Below are 12,091 nucleotides of genomic sequence, written 5' to 3' on the forward strand. Positions count from 1 at the left end.
AATATTATGGTAGCATTTCCCCAGGGGACTCAAAATATACATGTCCAACCTCATCACAGCCAACTCTCCCTGAGGAAATATATTCATAACGAAGGACAAGTTAGGTATTCTTACCTGGGACTTTGGCTCCAAATCTCAGTGCAGAACTCTCCTGAGATGAACTGAACTGAAGTGTGAGTTCTTTTATCCCAAGCTTGTGAGGCTCAAGTTTTCTAGAAAGAAAGTCCTCCTCTGATTCCTTTAGTGCCCTGAGCTTGGCTTCTAGAAAAAGCTGCCCACAGTGTCCCTGTTAGACCCAGAGGGAAAGGAGCAAAGAAGTCCTCACAAGGAAGGGTAGTAACTCTAGTGCTAGGACACACCTTTCTCTCCCAGTTCTGCTCCATGATCAGTCATTCCTTCCCACCAAGCCTCCAAGGGAGGGAAATACACAAAGTCTGACCCATCAGAAGTAAAACAGAATCTTATTCTTAACTGGAGTTTTGGTCCCAAACCCTGGAAACCAGATTGTGAATCTGGTAAAGAGTAAATGAGATAATATAAGAAGCTTCTGCCATCAAACCTTGGCTCCCTTTAAATGGGGCCTAGAATCTCTTCTTTGGGTCCTAGAATCTCTTCTCTCTTCTCTTGAACCACAGCCAAGAGTCCAGATCTTCCCAATGCCATGTGCTTGTTGATCTAGACATCTGAGAACTATCTGCTCAGTCTTATCATCACTGAACTCTGCTTGTGAACTGAGGGGTTTTTGTTTTTATTTTTATTTTAGTTTGGTTTTCTGCCAGGTCATCTCCCAAGCCTGCCTGTGTCTCTCTACAACAATCTGACACTATCTCTTCTTTACATATCTAATTCTCTTTATCCCTCAGCTGACATTACCTTCTTCTGGAAGCTTTTATCCTCCTATCCCTACTCTGCCTCCAGGCTGGGTCAGGTTCCTCCTCTCTGCTTCCACTGCCCCTTGGCTTCTGCCTCTCACAGTACTTACCACTCCATATTATTTTTGAGTTTATGTGAATGTTTTTTCCCAAGAAACAAAATCCTTGATGGCAGAGAATGTGTATGATTCACTTTGTTTCCCCGGTTTCTAACCCAAGATCTGGCACAGAGCAGGGAGTGTTTGATGAATGAATAAATTGAGAAATGATGAATATGTCTGGTCCAGTGTAGTATTACCCAGGAGGGAGGAAATAAAAAGGAATGTCTGATCCAGAGTCCTTATTGTAAATTAAGATGAACCTCCTAACCTACCTCTTACTTCTGTTCATTATAGCCTATAGCCACCAAAATTGCTATTCATTCTAAAATCACACCCAACCTCTTCCCCCATGGTATCATGTACATTCCCATCCCTGACTCCACTTTGTAGCTTCCTCTGGGCAACTCTTAGCCTTGGGAAACCCCTCTTCTGTCCTAACTCATCCTTTTGAAACATCTCTCCATTTTAATGCCCTCAAAAGCAATTCCTCTCCTACAAGGTCCCAGCAACACAAGAGGACCCACACTTATTTTCTGACTGAGCTTCAGATAATAGCCTCTCACCACTTTCCTTGCCCATGCTACCCTCACTTCCAGACAGACTTCCCTCAGTTTACCTTCCTGCCTGAGCTTCCAGATCATCTCTCATATATTAGCCTTTGCTGAAGGCTCCTTGTCTTTCATTTCAGACCTTCTTGGCATCTGTTCTCAGGTGTCAGAGATAGCCATGCCCTGGACACTGCTGAGTCAACTCTGCTAGTAGAAGTCTCTAACATCAGGTCCCACCCACTCCCCAGCTGCCTCATCTGACACAGCATAATGTGCCCTTCTAAATGAGCCTCCAAATGGCATTGTAATGAAGAAGGCTGATCCTCAGCCAGAGACCAAAGTGGTCAGGACAGGACAGAACCAAGAAGACACTTAGTAAGAACCAGGGATCCCAGAACAGAAACCAGAGAAAAGGGGGATTTAAACAACATAGAGGAAAATTTGGATCAAATTTTCAAGATCAGGAAGTACCAGTCCAAGTTGTCTGTTGAGTTTGAAAGAAAGCTAGAAAGGTACAGTGAGGATCAGATCTCATAGACCCTAAGTGCCAGACAAGAACATTTTAATTTGGTACAGTTAGAAATAGGAAGCCATTATAGATGCTTGAACAAAGCTGCCCAGGAACATGAAGAAGGCACAGACTGGAATGTTGGAGACTTGAGTCTGAGGTTCTCACTTTGTCACTAGAGGGCTGGTGGCTGTAGATACCTCTAGATGCCTCTCTTCCCCAATCTGTCACAGAACAATTATGTGTCAGTGTCAAGTGGTCTTAGAAGCCCCTCTCAGCTCTTGGACTCCATAGCACAGACAGTTTTGACCTGAATAACTTGAGCATTCCTCCATCTACCCACCATCTCTATCCCCCATTGCCTATCCCCAGTCTGCTGATAATCAGGGCTCCAGAGGGTTACCTCTTGTGTCCCATCTGTTGGAACACAGCCATAGAGAGAGGAATGCTCCTGCCACATGTGCTCTTGTTTATTCTTGATGCTTTACAGAGAGCTGAGGAAAAGGGGGAGGGAAAGAGAGGGCCTCCTTGAAGGATCAGTTTCAAGTATTATAGTCCCAGTCCATATGTAGGGACTGGGCCCAAGCACAGCAGACAGTCAGCCTGTGGGAAAACTTGGACCTTTTGCCAACTAGAATCCTCCAAAGGTCAAATTAAAGACTTGGAATTTAAAAGAGAAACAAATAAAATGAACTGAGTAAGCAGATCTCAACTGGTTGCCTTAGATGGGTGAACATGACAAGGCCATATCTAAGCCATTTGTGTTGGTCAGTATAGGTTGGGCTAAGCCGTCGGCAGATAAACTGTAAAATTTCAATAGCTCATCATAGTAAAGTTCATTTATTTGTTGACACTAACAACCTGAAATTTGGGATAAAATAAAAATGGCTTCCATTTACTGAGTACCTATTATGTACCCAGGACTATTCTAGATGCTTTATGTAAATTATGCCCTTTTTACACATGAAAAAATCGAAACTTAGAGAGGTGAATGACTAAGTTCAGAAAACTAACAAATGGCAGATCTGGGTACTGAAACCCACGACTATCTAGCTGCATGGCCTGTGCTCCTTCCCTTACTCCACACTGCCTCCCCAGTGGCCCTCTCCCTTACCCATATTATTCAGACACATCTTCCAAGGGAGAGGATGAGGAAAGGAAATTATTGGGCAAATGACCTAAGGAATGTCTATTCATAGAAATGATCTCCATTGTTCTTTCAGCTTGGCCACTGTCAACAGTGCAGCTTAACTGCACAGCCCTTTATTGTGTATTTGTCTCCCTAGATCATAAGGATCTTAAGGCCTTAGGACCCAAGGGCCATGTGTCCCCAGCTGCTAGCACCAATCCTGGCAGAGTGCCCAGAGAATGTTTGTTCATTGATTAAATGAATGAGTGAGTGAACTCATTCAGTTTTTGACAATTTTGAGGAGTCTTCAGATGAATGGTTGAAATCAGCTCATAAATCTTTAAGGAAAAAGTCTGTGCTCTATTGCTTCTTATATTTCCTGCATTTAACATAATAATAGGCATAGATTAGCTCTTACCACCACCCTCAATCACTGAAAAGTGGGCCCTATTCCTCATGCACTGAGAATGAAGTTGGAGAAATAGGGAGGAAGTGAATTTGGGGGATATTGCAAGGTTACAACAAGAAGACTTATTAGCCATCAAGATGTTAGAAGTAAGGGAAGAAATACATAAAAGAAATATAAGCATACCTATCTTCAGAGATGACCTCAGACCCCTAGGAACTATTTGGGTTATGAGTGAAGTGTGTAATGATGTGTCCCCAGACCACCTCAGCCTGTGGGCACAAATGGGGTCCCATTTATGGTATTCACCTGTGATTTGCTGGCTTATGCCCCTTCCTGCCAATGCAGGACTCCAGGCTCCTTCAAAGTCTTGCTTAGTTATTTCTGGAAGTCTCAAAGTGACATCACACATAACTCACAAAGGATGCATTCCACTTTACATGCCATCTACCGTGTTGCTTCTTTCCTGCTCAGCCCCGCCCATGAGGTTCCCTACTTCCTACTTCCTGTAATTGAGAGTGCTCCACCCTCGTCAGTCCCAACACCCACCAGGAGAAATCTGATGACCAACCAAAGGTATTTCCTGCTTATATCAAGCTTCCGGGACAAGAAATACTATAGCAACTGAAACTGCAGGCTTTTCAGTCCAAAAATTGGGAAAATGTTCATTTCCCCCTCTCTATATTCCTAGCTCTGTAGCCCTTTTAGAAACAGCTTCTACCTGCAACCCTTTCTTCCTGGGACTCAGTCACAGGTCCACCAGTCATATACCCCACTGTCACCCTCCTCCTTCCCTAAAGCAGGGCTAGCACATGTCCCCTTTGTGCTGATGTAGGCCTCCAAGGATCTTCCTTGATCAGACCTCTGCAAGAGCTGGCCCCAACCATCCTTCACAATAGACTGAAGCTGGGACCCTCACTGTTAAAGGATGAATAAAATGACCTCTCTTACTCTTTCTGAAATGTATTCTCCAAATACTAGTCTGGATATTTTTTTCCAGATCCTTTGTTAAACACTTCACAGGTTCCAAACATTATGAAAAGAGCTTTCTGTGCAGTGCTTCATTTAGTCCTTACCTCAGCCCTGGGACCTAAGAATTATTACCCCTTTCTACAGGTCCAGGGAGGGAAAGTGCCTAACCCAGGCCAGCCAGCTCTGGCACACTCACTCTCCTCTATCGTGACTCACTGGCCATGGCCTTCCCCTCCTCCCAGGAACCTATATTGTCTTGTTTCTTGCCTTTGCTGATTGCCATCCACACCATTCATTCTCCTTGTTCTTCTTCTGCTTCACCCATCAGATTTGACATTCAGCACATTATTTCCAGCTGTGCTGCCAACCACTCTGGACAAGAATCTGATTTCCTCTGCTACCCTGGCCCATATACAGGCTTAGGCCTTCTTTCCCTGGGACTCTCCAACTCTGGCCCTGCCTCCTGAGTGACATTTGCATCTGGCTTCCCATGGCCTTGAAAGTTAAATCTGTCAGCCCTTTCATGTGGTGTGTGACCTTCAGGAGTATCTTAACATCTCCAGGCCTCAGTTTAGTTGATTGCAGGTCAGGGGTAATAATACCTGTCTTGGAGGTTTACTGTGGGAAATAAATATGACAAAATATTTAGGGTACCCAGTATGATGACTGACACATAGTAGATGTAAAGTAAACAAAGTACTCAAAAAGAGCTGATGTTTACTAAACACGTATCGCATGCTCTGTTAAGTGCTTTGTTGAGTTTATCTTATCTAATCCTCCCCTCAACCTTTTGCAGCAGGTACAGTTATCATTGCATTTTACAGATGTATAAACTGATACCAAAACAGGTTAAAGGACTTACCCCAGGTCTCAGACCTTGAAAGTGGCAGGTCTCAGATGGAAGCAGACCCCCATATTTAATAACTCACTGTCTTGTACTGCTTGGCACAAAGCAGACCCTCTACAAATGGGGTCGTTGAGCTGTTCTTATTAAATCAATAGCTAAATGAATGCATTTTCCTTCTTTTTGTGCCATTGCCTGAGACACCCATTCTCTGCCCTAAGACTTGTCCACTCATTTTCTTAATCTCCTCAGGGGAGACTAAGATGTTGCAATTTCCTGTGCCCCCAGAAATGCACCATATTGCGGTCTTCCCTGGGTAGGGCAAAGCCCAGTCCTGACCAGCCCAGTCTCTGGCTGAGTTCCTTGGCCAAGAACAGCACAGAGAGAGATCCTTTCACAACTGAGGCTTGCCAGCAGAGCACTCCTGCTGAGCCAGGGCCTCTTGCCAAGCAACTTTCCCTGCCCCTCTGATATGCAGATGTGTGCAAGAATTCTACACATCTGCATAGGGCGCATCCAAAAGCTGTGACTTGGCAGAAAAGAAGGAAAATGTGAGTGTCAACTCCAGAGGAATGGCTGCTCCAGAGGGGCCAGGCAGGGGAGGACAGCAGATCAGGGCTGGGAACAGTCAGCTCAGGGTAGACGAAGGATAGAGAAATAGCACTATCCACCCCAACTTCCACCTCTCACAGAAAGGCTGGTGCACTTTCAGAAGCGTGGATACCATGAGCTTATCCAAGTGATTCCCTCTACAGATGTCCACATCTTGTGAGGATTATACTCTATTTAATTTGTATCACGTTAGCCTCTTATAAGTAAGGAAAGAGAAACACGGCAGCAGAGACAGTGGTAAGAACCCCGGAATAGGATTAAGACACCTTTCCACACAGCATTCCTGCAATCAACATGTATGAAGCACCGATGCCTTGCCAGGCCCAGGGAGACAAAGGCGAATCAGACACAGTCAGCATCCTCAAGAAGGTACCACTGTCCAAGAGGACAGACCGGCAGAGAACTGGACAATATAGAGGAAAGTGCAGAAAGCTTCATGGGGGTGCAGGGTTGGTTAAGGTTAAGAGGGCTTGTCAGGGACTGCTGCCCAGAAGAGGTGATGACTGAGTGAATCTTGAAGACATGTGACAGTTGCCCAAGTGAGCAACTTATTCTGTCTGTACTGACCCTACCAGGGCACAGCTGAGTAGATGAGTAGGTGCTTACTGTGTAAGCACTTGTACTTCACACACCTGCATACACACACCTTCTGAGGTGGGTGCCATGCTGGTTGCAAACAGTTTCTGGGTAACACTCATGCTGTAATCCAAGATCTTCCTTCCCCAGTGGTGTTTCCTTTTTCTTTCTTTCTTTCTTTCTTTCTTTCTTTCTTTCTTTCTTTCTTTCTTTCTTTCTGTTTATTTTTGAGAGAGAGAGAGAACAAGCAGGGGAAGGGCGGAGAACAAGCAGAGGGAGACATAGAATCCAAAGCAGGCTCCAGGCTCTGAGCTGTCAGCACAGAGCCCGATGTGGGACTCGAACTCACGAATTGTGTGATCATAACCTGAGCCGAAGTCAGATGCTTAACCAACTGAGCCACCCTGGCACCCCAATGTTTTCTGTTTCCTGAAAATCCTTGGCAAAAGATTCCTCAGAATCAGCTACTTTTCCCTGTTACTTTAAAAGCTTCATTCTCTCTTACTCAATGGTGTGGGAAGCCAGACAAAAAGGAATTCACCAGGACATCTTGAGCTCACCTTTGCTCTTGGTGTCCTTAGGCTCATCCCTATAGAGTCTTGTGCTGGGGACAAAGGAAGAGTAGTTTTCTGGTTGGAGGGAGTAGGGATTCAGTTCAGGAAAAGGCTGACTTGGTGAAAGGAATAGTGTCATTGCCTTCAATCTCTGCAAGAATATCTGAGGGCAGAACAAGGATCGATGTAGGAACACCAGAAGTAGGCAGATTTCTCAACTAGAGAGACTATTTCCCCAAGTCAAAGGTGCCCATGGGTGGGATTGGATGCTTTGAGAAGTAGTGAGCTCTCTGTCCCTGCTGGAGCATGAGGGGACCAGATCACAGCTTATTGGATGGGGAGGATGTTGTAGCAGAGCCTCAAACAAACACCAGGTGAAAGGTCACGTCTTTTTGCCTTGCTCTACTGTATTCACATGGGAATTGACAGCACAGGAGGGTTGCTGAAGCCTCTAAGAGTACAGGGATTTGCATTTCCAAGGTTATGAAGAAAGACATGTAGTAAGTATGTGTATAGGCATCCAAGATGTGAAATGTGTGATTATTTGCAGAACCTAATCTCATACCTCCCTATCCTTGTTGAACTGAATATTGCAAAAATATCCTCATTCGTATTTGGAATGGTATGTTTCGAAGCAATCATCATTCTGAATACTCATTCCAGCCAGGAGACGACCTGAATATTGAATAGAATAAAAATGTATATATTAGATTACTTATTCAAATGCCTATCTGGCAGTTTGGATAGAATTAAGCAACAGTCCAATCTGGCTGTTGTTTTATGCATGGGATGTCAAAGCTAAACAGCCCTTGGAGAATATTCTCTCATTCTTTCCCTGCACACAGCCTCACCATTCTGCCTTGTTCACAGATGGGGAAATAGGCTGAGAGAGAGGGACATATAGCTTGGAAATGAGAGACCTGGGACCAGTAGCTACCATTTAGTGACCAGGCGAGGTAATATTGTCCCCACTGGATGAAGGAGGCAACTGAGGTTTAGTGTGGTTCATGGACCTATACTGTGTCACACAGCAAGTCAGTGGTGGCAGAGCAGCCTGCATCCCAGGCCACTGTCCTTTTACATTACCTCACCGGGTCCTGAATATAGCCAGAGAGAGCGCTCGTTGTCCTCTCATGCGACCTGCAGACTTTCTGCCAGGCTATGAAGTCTTGGAAAGTGATGATGTTATCCTTGGTTGGGGAAATTCCACTGAGTGTTTGGAAATACATTTTAGGGCCCCCAAACCAGGGAGTCTACCACACCACTCTTCTACCCTTCATGTCCTAATAGCTCTGTGTGACACCAGGCAAGAATGTATTGTTCTGCAATTACAGTCACAATCACAAAAAGCAATAACCCAAATTCACCTTTGGAAATGAATCCAAGTAATCTTTTTGAAGGAGTATGCTCACTCTGAATCTTGCTCAGGTATCACCTCTGAGAAGATTTCCCTAGCTTTCCATACCCTAGACCCCAGAGCACTTTTCACACAGTATTGTCACTGTATGTGAGGTTTTCTCCCCACTAAATCATGAGTACTTTATAACGAAGAACACCTGTGATTGTTTTCTGCATTTCCAGTGTGGGGCCTGCCTGGGGCCCCACAGGTGTCTGGGAAGGTTTGCTGAGCAAATGGATGGATATTTGGGCAGTATTTCTGCAGGGAAAGAAGTTAAGAGAAAGGGACTCTCCTCCCCTCCCCAACCAACCTAGAGTTCATTAATCTGTGGATAACAAAGAGGACCTGGCAAGCCCTTCAACCTAATGTAGTACTTCCAACCCCACTAACAGTGACTGAAACCAAGAACCCAACCTCAGAGCTTCCTGGGGTTCGCCAGTGTTGGGGAAGAAGAGAGCAGCATCTGAAGCACATGTTTCCACTCACACTTGAATCTCACTTCATCTCACCAGACCATTCTGAAATTGCAGTTTCAGCATTTTCTCCAGTCTCACCCCTGCTATCCTGCCCCCTCCAGGTCCTCAGAGCTCCAGCCTCTCCAGGAAGCCTTCCCTGGTCAGGTTGGCCAATGTGATGTCTCCACACCAGCCCCTCTTTCTCATCTCAGCACTCTTCCTTTCCTGCTTATCTGATGCTCATTGTCAGTTCATGGATGGTCAGTGTGGGGAGAGGCAGTGTGGCCAATGCACAGACCATTATGGGCTCAGAAGACAGGTACAAATCTCAGCTGGCCCAATGAATAAATATAGGTCCTTGGGATGTTCACTCAAACACTCCAAGGCAATAAAATGGGGGCAAAATTTTCTTTGCATGACTGTTGGGAAGTATGCAGGGACCCTGAGAATGGAGGACCTTGACTGCAAAGCTAAGGACAGTGCTTATTCTATGGACAATGGGGCACCATGACAGGGTTTCTTGTCTGCAAATCACATGATCAAATATGACGTTTACAGCGAATATTCTGGCAATGGCACAAAGAATGGATTGGAGAAGAGGTCCCAGAGAAGAGAAACCAGACAGGAGACCTTGTAGGGATGGTCAGAGGTTGAGGGAAGTAAGGAGCAGAGGGGAGTGTGGAGTTGTAGATGATAACAGCCTGAACAAAGGAGGTAATAAGAAATAATAAGAAGAGCTAATGTTTATATGCTCCAACTCTGTGCCAGGAATTATGCTAGCACTTTAAAAAAAATTTTTTAACGTTTATTTATTTTTGAGACGGAGAGAGACAGAGCATGAACAGGGGAGGGTCAGAGAGAGAGGGAGCACAGAATCTGAAACAGGCTCCAGGGTCTGAGCTGTCAGCACAGAGCCTGACGCGGGGCTCAAACTCACGGACCGCGAGATCATGACCTGAGCCAAAGTCGGACGCTCAACCGACTGAGCCACCCAGGCGCCCCAATGCTAGCACTTTATAAGGATTATTTCATTGAATCTTGTTAGCAGCCTAAGATTTTTAATCCCCATTTTACAGGTGAGGAAACAGACATTGAAAGATTAAGTAAATTAGGATGGCATAGTAAATAAGAACTGGGATTCAAGTCCAGACAGTTTCACTCCATAGCCTGAGTGCTTAATCACTGGACCAGCTCACAACTGAAGTAGAGATTGGAGAAGAACTATTTAGAAGGTGGAACTGACAGGACTTGTTGAGAGATTGACTGGAGTGAGTAAGGAAGAGGTTAGAACACAGAATGATTCTCAGATTTCTTCCCTAAGGTCCACAGGTCCTGGGAGGCAAAGCCAGGATTGTAACCCAACTTTATGTAACTCCAAAGCACTTTTTTTCTCTTCACAGCATCAAAACATTTCATCTGAGAGCTTGATGTTCTCAGGACAGAAGGGATAAGGTAGAGGTTGGTACTTTCCCCAGAATTTCACAATTCCTTTATTTAAACCATTATACCATGACTAGTTTTCCTTAAGATGTGGAGGGTGTGGTTTCTTTACAGGGAGATTTAGTATCAATTGCAAAGAAAACTTGACAAGAAAATGCATTTGTTGGGGCAGCTTTACAGAAGCTTTGCTTCTCTGGTGCCAAACCAAATGCAAAGGAGGATTCTAAGTACCTTTGGGAACAGAAGTAAAAGGGCAGAACATCCACTGTAGCCAGGGGGGACTGGTGAGAGCTTGATCTTGACACTCATTTGTCGCTTTATCATGCCTTTCCGAAGGCTATTCTCTGTGCCAGGTTGGACACCAGGAATAGTGCTAGGTAACAACCCCTGCTTGGGCATCTCATAACCAAGGTGTGAAATGGACATGTAGGCAGGCATTCAAAGGGCTACAGAAGAGGGCTGTTTGAAAGAAGAGGGAGTGTGCCCTCCATACAAGAGGAGATGCTATGTCTGGGTCTTGGTATTGGCCAGAAGCCAGGCCATGTGATCTTGAACACATTACTTAACTGAGCTTCCTCATTGTCCTTGGAACAGCCATGTAATCAATCCCATGGTGATCTACTCTTCTCATTAATCAAGGACCTGGGTTGGGATGCAAAGTCTAGAGCCTTGGCTGTCCCCTGGGGTGGAATAGGTTAGGTTTGCAGACTGTAGAGATGGATCCTTAGGGTGAGAGCCAGTGTCTGAGGTGGAAGTGAAAAAGGAAGACAGGCAAAGAGTCTGACTCTGAATCCTACCATAAAGAGTTGGGTAGAGAAGCAAGTCCAGGAGTGAGAGGAGAGGGCAGACTTGAGTCCAGTGGCCATGGTTTGCAGTGGAGGGTGGGGCCAGGACCAGGGCCTAGAGACTGTCTCTGAGTATTACTGGAGTCTCTGTGGGACACTCTCATTCACCACTCTGGGTGCAGAGGGCTTTGTTAAGAGTACTGCGTGGTCTCAGGGCTATTAGGAAAATGAAGTGACATGGTATGTGCAGAGCACTTTGTTGCCTGGCACACAGTTAACCCTCAGGATTGTTACTCGTAAAATAGCTTTCCCTTTCTATCAGAATTCACCAAGAACTTTCAGTGTGCTAGGTCCTGTGGTGGGCACCAAGATGAGAAGGATGTTAAGATGCAGCCCCTGTCCTACAGCAGCACAGACATCTGGAGATACAGACTCACAAATAATATGGCCCGATCAAAGGTTCCAAGTGGCATATTGCAGGGAGAGGGGGAGGCATGGTAATAGGACAGGGTGAAGGTACGGTAACCCAACCCAAGGGTTCCAGGAAGGCTCTCTGGAAGAAATAATAGCTAAGGTGGAGGTTGGAGGTTAAGAGACAGTTAACCAGGCAAATATCAGTAAGATAAACATTTTGGGAGCAGGCACAGCTTCCACAGCCACATAAAACACCACGGTGTGCTCAGTAAAGGCGGGTGTGAGGAGAGGCCAGAGAGAAGACTGGAGAGGAGGCAGGGCTATGCTGAGTCTGGAGACTAAGGAACCTGGACTCTATTCTGAAGGTGATGGGAGGCTAGTGAAAGGTTTCAAGCAAGAGAGTAACCTGGCCAGCTTTGTGCTTTAAATAGATCACTCAGGCTGATGGGGAAGAGTATATTGGAGAGGGCTAGCTG

General features: G+C 45.4%; 1 protein-coding gene and 1 long non-coding RNA gene across 9 annotated transcripts in view; one reads left to right on the forward strand and one right to left on the reverse strand.

Moving 5' to 3' along the window:
* LOC132670999 (BEN domain-containing protein 5) overlaps nt 1–12,091 on the forward strand; it is a 1,465,258-nt gene that overhangs the window by 1,180,654 nt on the left and 272,513 nt on the right. The window lies entirely within an intron of this gene.
* LOC132671009 (uncharacterized) lies at nt 2,074–3,948 on the reverse strand. The gene is made up of 3 exons (XR_009606947.3): nt 3,874–3,948; nt 2,433–2,523; nt 2,074–2,253 (listed from the first exon to the last, which is right to left on the reverse strand). It is a non-coding gene; the product is annotated as an uncharacterized LOC132671009 (long non-coding RNA).

This window comes from Panthera onca, chromosome C1 (genome assembly GCF_046562875.1).
Source record: "Panthera onca isolate mPanOnc1 chromosome C1, mPanOnc1 haplotype 2, whole genome shotgun sequence".
Lineage (NCBI taxonomy): Eukaryota > Metazoa > Chordata > Mammalia > Carnivora > Felidae > Panthera > Panthera onca.